Source organism: Bombina bombina, chromosome 1 (genome assembly GCF_027579735.1).
Source record: "Bombina bombina isolate aBomBom1 chromosome 1, aBomBom1.pri, whole genome shotgun sequence".
In the NCBI taxonomy this organism is placed as follows: domain Eukaryota; kingdom Metazoa; phylum Chordata; class Amphibia; order Anura; family Bombinatoridae; genus Bombina; species Bombina bombina.
In genome coordinates this window covers 1,487,587,857-1,487,599,958 of record NC_069499.1, presented here as the reverse complement: position 1 = coordinate 1,487,599,958, position 12,102 = coordinate 1,487,587,857, and the positions used below count along the sequence as shown (strand labels likewise).

Genomic DNA, 12,102 nt, shown 5'->3' with positions numbered 1-12,102 from the left:
ACTATCATTATTGCTGCCCTAATACTGAAATCCTGAGTAAGATTACTCAGTCTTTATCTCTTTTTCCACAGGTCCATGTGAGGGAGAAGACCTCTCAAACCTAGTGAGCTGCCTTGCTGCCTGGCAGATCTATGAGATAAGTGTTGAGTTTATTTTTTCTGGGCTAAATGCAGGAAAAACTGGGCACTTTATTTCCATTAATAAATGGGACACAGGAATTTCTCCTATATGTTTGGGGGAACATATACAGGAAAGGCAGTATTTGTTATGACAGGCACTGGGGCTGAGGAGTTTACATAAGGCTCATGTTTGGTGTGGTGTTCACTTCTACCGGCGGCTTGACTTCGAGAAACATTTTGCCGGGAGGTTAATTTTTTAGACGCCCGCGATGGGCGGGGCTAGGTGAGGCCGCAATTGCTTTGAGCGCCTTTTTTCTCCTTCACCTCCTGATCGGAGGGGTGGCTAGATCTGTTAGCAGAGTCAGACACAGGGAAGCGCAAGATAAACGCTTATACAGGTAGGCACCTCAGCAAAGCTATGCTGAGGTGTAGAGGTTATCCGGAGAGTTTGTGTATTTTTTATCTATTCCCTTGCTACAAAAAATAAAAAAGTTACGTTTTAAATTTAAAGAGACAGGTAATGTTTTTTTTGTATTTCTATTTTTTCAAAGATTAAAGTTTATTTAGTGGTAATTTGTTCCATTGTGAGTTAAGATGGACCAAGAGGCCCTGCAAAATGTAACTTGTTCTTTATGTTTTGATGCCAATGTGGAACCACCAATCCCTTTCTGTTCTTCATGTATTGAGAGAACTTTGAATTACAGGAATAGACTTTTTTCTGAGCCAACATTGTCTAAGGCGGATGCTGTCCAGGAGTCTAATGACAATGTTCAATATATGCCGCAGCTTTCTCCTCAAGTGTCCCAAGTATCGTCCACACATGCAGTGCCCTGCGCTTCCTCTCTAACTCTGCCTGGAGTTACGTTGCAAGACATCACTAGCCTCATGTCATCTGCGGTATCTGATGCGTTGTCTGCTTTTCCCATGCTGCAGGGAAAGTGCAAAAGGAAATGTAAAGAATCAGTGAGTAAGGTTTCTGAAACAGTCGTGGCTATTGCGAATGTTCCCTCCCAGAAGACTGAGGAGGAATATACTTCTGTTGCATCTGAGGGTGAAATCTCAGACTCAGATAGTGTAACTCCTTCTTCTGATGCTGAAGTTGTATCCTTCAGGTTTAAGCTGGAACATCTCCATTTGTTACTTAAGGAGGTTTTGGCTACCTTGGACGACTCTGACACTACGGTCGTAGTCAATCCTAAGAAGTCTAGCAAGCTACACAAGTATTTTAATGTACCTTCCATGGTGGAGGTTTTCCCTGTAACAGATTGGGCTACAGAGATTATTGCTAGGGAATGGGAGAGACCGGTTATCCCTTTTTCTCCATCTCCTATTTTTAAAAAGATGTTTCCTATAGCAGACTATCAAGGAGTCTTGGCAGACGGTCCCCAAGGTGGAAGGGGCAATTTCCACTTTAGCCGAGAGAACCACTATTCCCATAGAGGATAGTTGTTCCTTTAAAGATCCTATAAATAAGAAGTTAGAGGGGTTGCTCAAAAAGATGGATGTTCACCAGGGTTTACAATGGCAACCTGCGGTGTGTATTGCTACCGTCACTAGTGCGGCGGCATACTGGTTTGATGCGTTGTCTGATTCTATTCAGACAGACACTCCCCTTGTAGAGATACAGGATAGGATCAAGACCCTTAATTTGGCCAATTCCTTTATTAGTGATGCTTTCCTACAGGTTATCAAGCTGGAAGCTAAAATTTCTGGGTTTGCTGTACTGGCCCGCAGAGCATTATGGTTAAAATCCTGGTCTGCGGATGTGTCGTCTAAGTCTAAGCTTTTGGCGATTCCTTACAAGGGTAAGACCTTGTTTGGGCCAGGATTGGCGGAGATTATTTCCGACGGGTGGAAAGGGCCATTTCCTCCCTCAGGATAAGAGGAATAAGCAGAAGGGACATCAGAGTAATTTTCGTTCCTTTCGAAATTTCAAGGGTAAGCCTTCCTCTCCCTCTACAAAGCAGGAACAGTCCAAGCCTTCCTGGAGGTCCAACCAGTCTTGGAACAAGGGAAATCAAACTAAGAAGCCCGCTACTGACAGGAACAGGGTCTGGGTTTTATACACCAATCTGTTCGTGGTGCCCAAAAAAGAGGGAACTTTCAGACCAATTCTAGACCTCAAATGTCTAAACAAGTTCCTCAGAGTACCGTCCTTCAAGATGGAGACTATTCATTCCATTCTTCCCTTGGTTCAAGAGGGTCAATTCATGAGAATGGTAGATTTAAAGGATGCATACCTGCATGTTCCCATACACAAGGACCATCACAAGTTTCTGAGGTTCGCATTTCTAAGGTCCTGAGATCTCTGTTGGCGGTGCTCCGGTTTGCGGGGGGTTGCAGTGGCGCCTTATCTGGGCGACATCCTGGTTCAGGCGCCATCCTTTCAACAAGCAAACTCCCACACAGATATGTTGTTATCCTTCCTGCAATCTCATGGATGCAAGGTGAATCTAGGAAAGAGTTCCTTAATTCCGGCTACAAGAGTAGTATTCTTGGGAACCATAATAGACTCCCTATCGATGAAAATATTTCTAACAGAGGTCAGAATATCAAAGATCTTAGACTCCTGTCTGGCCTTTCAGTCCTCTCCTCGGCCATCAGTGGCTCAATGTATGGAGGTAATCGGTCTGATGGTAGCTGCCATGGACATCATTCCGTTGACCTGTTTCCACCTCAGACCTCTGCAGTTATGCATGCTAAGTCAATGGAACGGGGATTATGCAGATCTGTCTCCGCGATTACAGTTAGATCAGGCAACAATAGATTCTCTTCTTTGGTGGGTGTCTCAGGATCACCTCTCCCAGGGAACCTGTTTTCGCAGACCCACCTGGGTGATTGTGACAATGGACGCCAGCCTGCTGGGATGGGGAGCAGTCTGGGGCTCCCTAAAGGCTCAGGGGACATGGACTCGGAAGGAGTCTGTTCTCCCCATAAACATTCTGGAGCTGAGGGCAATCTTCAATGCTCTTCTAGCCTGGCCTCAGTTAGCTTCGGCCCGGTTTATAAGGTTCCAGTCGGACAACATAACTTCGGTGGCTTACATCAACCATCAGGGGGGAACTCGAAGTTCCTTGGCCATGACAGAGGTAGCCAAGATTATTTGGTGGGCGGAAACCCACAACTGCTGTCTATCTGCGATCCATATCCCAGGAGTAGACAATTGGGAAGCAGATTTTCTGAGCAGACAGACCTTGATTCTCAAATGGGGACAGCCAGATCTGGATCTCATGGCATCTCGTCAGAATGTCAAGCTCCCGAGGTAAGGGTTGAGGTCAAGGGATCCTCAGGCTGTACTGATAGATGATAAAGGGGTTAGGGAAAAGTTTAGAGGATTTCTGACATTAAAGTCAAGTGTAGAATTATACACTGAATAATCAAATAGTAAGAATGGGTTAAAAATTAAACTTTATTAACATATATATACAAATAGACACAACAGTAGGAAGATGTAGAGGTAGTAGTTAGAAGATGGGAATGTATACTTCCAAACTAATTTAATAAGACACAACTAACCTTCTATCATCTACCTACAATAGACAGACATAATGGTAGAGGGATGCTGTAGTGGGTATCAAGAGATGGGAATTAGCACTTCCAAACTCTTTATTCAATAACAAAACTATCAAGCATCTTACTACTGAAAATATTAAAAAGGGCCAATGGCTCAGGGTACGTGTGTATACCTTTAAATAGGGATAGAGATGTATTCAATGTATCAGTCAGGTTTCAGAAGCCCACACTTCGCAAATATATCCACACAAATGCAAACAAGCTATGCGCTCAAGGGCGTCCTCCTGTCTGCGTACTGCTTTGATTAAACAAAGTCAGCTGATTTCTAACTCAGTCCCTATATATTATTGGTTTCAAATATACATACAGCAAACTAGCCACAAAACATTCGTACTAATAAAATATAGCCACTAGTTACTCACACTAACCATGTGATTCCAGGCATAACAGTGAACTATATATATTACCATAAGCGTAGTTTGGGGGTTTATCAGAGTGGTATTATTTTGTAATCAGCCAATGTATATAATTAGCACAAAGTCATAACCCTTTATATAAGCCCAAACAATCTCGCTATACACTTGGCAACAAAAGTTTCAAAAGCGGTATTTTGGTAGCCGCTCATACGAGTGTTAGTGTATGTATTGGACACACTGTCCGCTGAGGCCACGCCCACCGACGCGTTTCCGTCACTCAGAACGTGACTTCGTCAGGGCATAGGGCCAGCCCAGCGTTAGACAACGCTTCTTATTCACATCCCGTTGTCATAGTAACGCATTTGTTATTAGCTATGCAGTTTGCGGAGGTGTAACACCGCTATGGCTTATCATATTGTTAATACACAATCCTATCGTCATATTAAAGAGTATCTGAATACTCTAGTATTTGCCAAGATGATATTTATTTCTGAAGCTAATAAATTTAAATGATTACAGTTATTATATCTGTGTTTAATATGGTTCTCATTTTTGGGAGTTAATATTGATTTTCTCAAAAATAGCTATAAGGCTATTTATTTGTTTACGTAGTAATCAAAAACAAAAACAATGGGAATCAACATAGTTTGAACAGTAAATGTTATGAAACATAAATGGAGAGGTAGAATATTAAAATGAAACAGCATATGATCATTCAAAGCTAATAGACAGTAGTAAGTGTCCTGATCCTCAAAATATTTTTGGCCATATTGTCATTGTATGCTATTGTGAATTTTGACAGAGTCATTGTAGGTTATTTAATACATAGGAGTATTACCATCTTTAGAATATTATTCACTATACAATTCGTCAACGTGTGTTAGTAACAAATTTTATGTTAGAAACTCATATATATATCTCTCATATGTGCTTTCATTAAGGATGGTTACGTATTGCCCAAGTAAACTATCCACACTATAATCTCTCTATATATATATATATATATATATATATATGTTGAATTCAAGATAGAGTGTTTTCTAATAACTACAATTCATCAGGCAAGTAGTTATATTGGACACTAAAAATGCTGTCTGTGTATCAGAGCACCTACTATTTTTACAGGAAGCACTTCTATGATATTGGATCATGGATCCACCTGCATTCTTTCTGTAGTAGCATTCTTGTAATATCACCTCTTCTTCCTTTTAATTTTATTTGTTCAATTGCAAAAAATAAAATTTCATATTTTTGTCCCTGATGTACATTATTCATATGTTGTGCCACAGGTACATTTCTGTTCCATTTTATGTCACCTATGTGCTCCAAAACTCTGGTGCATAATTCTCTAGAGGTTTCACCCACATAGATTCTGGGGCATTTACACATTGCAACATAGATTACTCTCTTAGATCTACTGTTCAGAAAGTCTGTGATTTCATATTTTTTATCTGTATTTGGGTTTGTAAAGATCTTGTTTGGGGACATATTTTTACATGCTTGGCATCTACCGCATTTATGGAAGCCTTTTGTTTCTCTTAGCCAAGTTCTGGCTTGTTCTTTTGAGTAATGGCTCTCCATTAAAATGTCTTTTAAGTTTTTTGACCTTCTATACGTTATCACTGGTTTGTCAGAGATTATCTCTGTTAGATCTTCATCTTCTTGAAGTATATGCCAGTGTCTTTGGAAAATGTTTTTAATACACACATTTTTGTCATCATAGGTCCCTATTACTCTACAAATCTGTGGTACATTTTCTTGTTGTGTCTCTGTTCTTTTATTATCCAAGAGTGAAGGTCTGTCTAGAGCCATAGCTCTTTGATATGCCCATTTCAGGCATCTGCCTGGATACCCCCTCTCTCTGAATCTTTGTCTCAGTTCTTCTGCTTCAACTTCAAAATCTGCTTCTGTGCTGCAATTACATCTGGCTCGCAGATATTGACCAAACGGAATGCCCATTTTTTGTTTTTTTGGGTGAAAACTTTCCCATTGTAAAAGACTGTTAGTTGATGTCTCTTTTCTGTACAACTTAGTATTCAGAGTTCCATCACTTTCTTTTCTGATTTCCAAGTCCAAAAAGGAAATTTGTGTGGTATTTAACGTAGAAGTATATTTCATCCCTTCTGTGTTATTATTCAGCCATAGCATAAAGTCACTAAAGTCAGTCTGTGTACCTGTCCATAGAACAAATACATCATCTATGTATCTGATATATAAATCCATATATTTCATATATGGATTTATATCCTGATTCAGTATGCTTTTATTTTCCATCCACCCCAAAAAGATGTTCGCGTAAGTTGGGGCACAGCATGTGCCCATTGCTATCCCTTTTTTCTGCAAGTAGATCTTTTTATTGAACACAAAGTAGTTATGTCTAAGTACATAGTCTAACAGGTCAATAATGAAATCATCTTCATCACTACCTTTTGGGTTGACTGTTTTTTGAAAAGATATTACTGCTTCCATACCTAGGGTGTGTGAAATATTTGAGTACAAACCTTCAACATCAATGCTTGCTAGTAATGTATTTTCATTTACTGTGATGTCAGCTAGACATTTTAAAACATCTTTTGTGTCTTGTACATATGATGTCAGGGTCTGCACAAAATGTCTGAGTTTCTTATCAATGAATATACTTGTATTTTCTATTAAGCATCCATTCTCTGAGACTATGGGTCTATCGGGAGGATTTTTTATGTTTTTGTGAATTTTTGGAAGGCTGTAAAAGGTTGCCACCCTAGGTGTCATGTTATACATGAAGAGATACTCTGCTTTCGTTATTACCCTTTCTTGTAGGCCCCTATCTAGGAGAGATTTTAATTCCTTTGTAAAAGTTTCTGTAGGGTATTAACAATATGATAAGCCATAGTGGTGTTACACCTCCGCAAACTGCATAGCTAATAACAAATGCGTTACTATGACAACGGGATGTGAATAAGAAGCGTTGTCTAACGCTGGGCTGGCCCTATGCCCTGACAAAGTCACGTTCTGAGTGACGGAAATGCATCGGTGGGCGTGGCCTCAGCGGACAGTGTATCCAATACATACACTAACACTCGTATGAGCGGCTACCAAAATACCGCTTTTGAAACTTTTGTTGCCAAGTGTATAGCGAGATTGTTTGGGCTTATGTAAAGGGTTATGACTTTGTGCTAATTATATATATTGGCTGATTACAAAATAATACAGCTCTGATAAACCCCCAAACTACGCTTATGGTAATATATATAGTTCACTGTTATGCCTGGAATCACATGTTAAGTGTGAGTAACTAGTGGCTATATTTTATTAGTACGAATGTTTTGTGGCTAGTTTGCTGTATGTATGTTTGAAACCAATAATATATAGGGACTGAGTTAGAAATCGTCTGACTTTGTTAAATCAAAGCAGTACGCAGACAGGAGGACGCCCTTGAGCGCATTGCTTGTTTGCATTTGTGTGGATATATTTGCGAAGTGTGGGCTTCTGAAACCTGACTGATACATTGAATACATCTCTATCCCTATTTAAAGGTATACACACGTACCCTGAGCCACTGGCCCTTTTTAATATTTTCAGTAGTAAGATGCTTGATAGTTTTGTTATTGAATAAAGAGTTTGGAAGTGCTAATTCCCATCTCTTGATACCCACTACAGCATCCCTCTACCATTATGTCTGTCTATTGTAGGTAGATGATAGAAGGTTAGTTGTGTCTTATTAAATTAGTTTGGAAGTATACATTCCCATCTTCTAACTACTACCTCTACATCTTCCTACTGTTGTGTCCATTTGTATATATATATATATATATATATATATATATATATATATGTTAATAAAGTGTAATTTTTAACCCATTCTTACTATTTTTACTGATAGATGCACTGGCGGTTCCTTGGAATTTCCGATTCGCTTACCTATTTCCTCCGTTCGCTCTTCTTCCTTGCGTCATTGCCCGAATCAAACAGGAGAGGGCGTCAGTGATCCTCATTGCTCCAGCGTGGCCTCGCAGGATTTGGTATGCAGACCTGTTGGAGATGTCATCTCTCCCTTCTTGGAGATTTCCGCTGAGGAAGGACCTTCTACTTCAAGGACCCTTCCTTCACCCAAATCTAGTTTCTCTGAAGCTGACTGCTTAGAGATTGAACACTTAATTTTATCTAAGCGTGGGTTTTCTGAGTCGGTCATTGAGACCATGATTCAGGCTCGGAAGCCTGTTACCAGGAATATTTACTACAAGATATGGAGTAAATATCTGCATTGGTGTGAATCCAGAGGCTACTCTTGGAGTAGAGTTCAAATTCCTAGAATTTTGTCTTTTCTCCAAGAGGGTTTGGAGAAGGGATTATCGGCAAGTTCTTTGAAGGGTTAAATATCTGCCTTGTCTATTTTGTTACATAAACATTTGGCGGATATACCGGACGTGCAATCCTTTTGTCAGGCCCTAGTCAGAATCAGGCCTGTGTTCAAACCTGTTACTCCTCCCTGGAGTCTTAACCTTGTTCTTAAAGTTCTTCAACAGGCTCCGTTTGAGCCTATGCCTTCCCTAGATATTAAGTTAGCTCTCAGCATTGCAATATGACTCCCCTTATCTCATTTTTCATTCTGATAAGGTAGTTCTGCATACTAAGTTGGGTTTCCTTTCTAAGATTGTTTCAGATAGGAACATTAATCAAGAAATTGTAGTTCCTTCTTTATGTCCTCACCCTTCTTCCCATAAAGAGCGTCTGCTGCACAACCTAGATGTGGTGCGAGTGTTGAAATTCTATTTACAGGCGACTAAGGAGTTTCGCCAGTCTTCGGCTCCTTTTTTTAATTTTTTCTGGGAAACGTAAGGGTCAGAAAGCTACGGCGACTTCTCTTTATTTGTGGTTGAAGAGTATAATTCGATTGGCCTATGAAACTGCTGGACAGCAGCCTCCTGAGAGAGTTACGGCTCATTCTACAAGGGCTGTTTCCTCTTCCTGGGCATTCAAAAATGAAGCTTCTGTGGAACAGATTTGCAAGGCAACTTGGTCCTCTCTTCACACTTTTTCTAAATTCTATAAATTTGGATAATTTTGCCTTGGCTGAGGCTTTTTTTGGGAGAAAGGTTCTTCAAGCAGTGGTGCCTTCCGTTTAGGTTCCCTGTCTTGTCCCTCCCTTATCATCTGTTTCCTCTAGCTTGGGTATTGATTCTAAATAGTAATTAGATGATCTGTGGACTCACCGTGTCATTAGAAAGAAAACAAAAGTTATGCTTACCTGATAAAAAAAAAAAATCTTGACACGGTGAGCCCACAGCCCGCACTGGTTTCTTAAAGACAGGGTTTTTTGTTATAAACTTCAGACAACTCTGCACCTTGTTGCTTCCTTTCTCTCCTTGCTTCGGTCGAATGACTGGGGTTGGAGGGAAGGGAGGTGATATTTTACAGCTTTGCTGTGGTGCTCTTTGCCGCCTCTTGCTGGGCAGGAGTGATATTCCCAATAGTAATTAGAAGATCCGTGGATTCACCGTGTCAAGAAAGAAATACATTTATCAGGTAAGCATACATTTTATTTTTTAGTGCAATGTACCTTAAATTAGCAGTTTTTTTTGTATGTATAGGTTTTCCTTTCAGTGTAATTAGTATTTTGATAAAACTTTTAAGTTGTGAGAAAAAACAGTGACATCTGTAGGGCAGAAATATTTACAGAATTAAGCTGGGATTTGAGAGACAATTTTCTATACGCCCATGGAATGCCCATGTTCAGCCCATTTTACGAAAAAACAACGATTAATGGTTCAATTGTTCATTTTTTATGCACTTTTGTAATGCAGTATAGGCCCCTTAGCAAAACACCCTGTTTTCAGGGTTAAAAGTAGCTTTATATAATTCCACCAGGGAAATAAAAGGACTGACATGCATTCTTCTAGAATCTCACCAGACCAGATACATTTTCAGAATTGGGCCCTTTATGAGGATCCAATCCTTACACTATGCACTATAAGCATCACAGAGATAATAAATGTGAATTTAAAAATAATACAATAACCACATTTATAAACTATTTGGAGAGACTGTATTATTACAATGAGTATGCTGCACCTTTAAGAAATAAACACACAAAAGAAGATGGGCGAAGTTAGAAAGTCCTTTTAAATAGAGGCAATGAAAAACTACTGGTCAGACATCTTGATAAAGGTGTATAATAACGCTGAAATGCATGCAGAGTCTGACTTTTCTCTTGATTTCTAGTTGAAAGCGAACATTCACTAATTATTCAAGCTCTCTGTAATTGTGAGAAATCCATAAGTCATACAGAAGCGAACCCAGCTACCCGATTGGCTATACCAGGTCACGTTGTCCTGAGCGACACGTGAGTAACCAGTTTCAACGTAACAGACAAGACACCGACTTCCAAAACAGTGAGAAACATTGCAACAGCTTATTGAGTCTACAAATCTTTGATTGCTGAAAGGTAGATTACTTGTAAGGTTCTGGACTTGGATATAGTTTGTAGAAAGTAAGAGTACTTTAGGAACCGCTTCATTACCCACGCAAGCTGAGTTAATAATTATTTAACCCAATACAATAATATTATATTATTCTTCAATACGTATACTATTTATATACTTTGGTTTCACTTTATCAATACCAGGATCAGAATAAATTAACCCTTGAGGTGTATGGACTGGAAATCAGTGACTTTTTATATTTTTGGATTTGGTACATATTTTTATATAAACCAGTACCCTTTTTTATTATAAAGGCTGTTGTTTTTTTTAATAATAAATGTCATATGTTTCTACATACATATAAGTGTATATATATATATATATATATATATATATATATATATATATATAAATAAAAAGAAGATTTTTCAAGTATTTCTATTCAAAACACACAAATACATATTAAAATTGAAAGGAAAAGTTAATTTATTTTTCAAGGTATCTGACTCAGAAGGGCTATATATGTGTATATATGTGTTTAAATGTATGTATGCGTGCACATACATATTTTCACATAAACACATATATACTGTACACATGTATACATACACACATACACATTTATAGACACACACACGCACATATATACAGTATATATATAATGTATACTTTTGAGCCTTTTATAGTCAAACACCTTGTGATGATATAAATATAATTTTGTTGTATTAAAACTGTGTATTATATAAGTGTAATTCTTTTTAATATGTTTTACAAGTGTTTTGTGAAACTTTATTTTTAACTCTCACACTTTACTTCAGGTCTCAGGCTACTGTAATTCTATAGACTTTTAATATCATGTTGTACTATAAATTTAGCACCTTCCAGCGATACTCCCTATCGTGTTCTCCACTAGCTAGCACAGCACTTGTAATCTGGATAATAATCAATAAAACACCAGCTTTCAGACATTTGCAGATACAAGAAATCACCCAACAATTTGGGAACAGTCTGATTTTGAATGTCACATATTTACTAAGTAGATGAGGTTGAAAGAAGACAGAAGTCCATTGAGGTCAACCTATACAGATCCTACCTGATTAAAAATAAATGCTCCAATTGAACTTAAGCCATTAAAAAGGTGACCCATTTAACACAAGCAATAATATCCCTGAATTCTGTTTCTAGCCAGAAATGTATCTAAGCCATTTTAAATGTGTCTATGGTATTGGCATTCACTATCTCCTTTGGCAATGAGTTCCACAATTTGATTGCTCTTACAGTGAAAAAACATTTATGTTGGTGCAGATTAAATCTCCTTTCCTCCAGCATTAAATTATGTTCTTGTGTTACAAACAACCACCTTGGAATAAACAGAACTACTGCCAACTCTGTATATGGGACTCGCATATATTATATAAAGTAATCATATCCCTAAGACATCACAAAAGTGAACTAATACTTATTCCTGCAAAATTCTGTTCCTTAACCTATCACATATCACACTTTACAGTACTATAAAGAGTACAGAAAGGTTTATACTTCAAAAAGCCAAATACACAGGATTGTGATATCATTATAATATAGCGTTAGGGAAAGAATATGGTAATACACAAAATATATGGATATTGGTGCTGAGAGAAACTGAAACCCTTC

At 38.5% G+C, this 12,102-nt stretch overlaps 1 protein-coding gene across 1 annotated transcript in view; it reads left to right on the top strand.

The window, feature by feature from the left end:
- The window catches only part of LOC128653786 (ABC-type organic anion transporter ABCA8), a 405,751-nt gene that overhangs the window by 271,991 nt on the left and 121,658 nt on the right, over window positions 1–12,102 (top strand). The gene's annotated exons all lie outside the window — the stretch shown is intronic.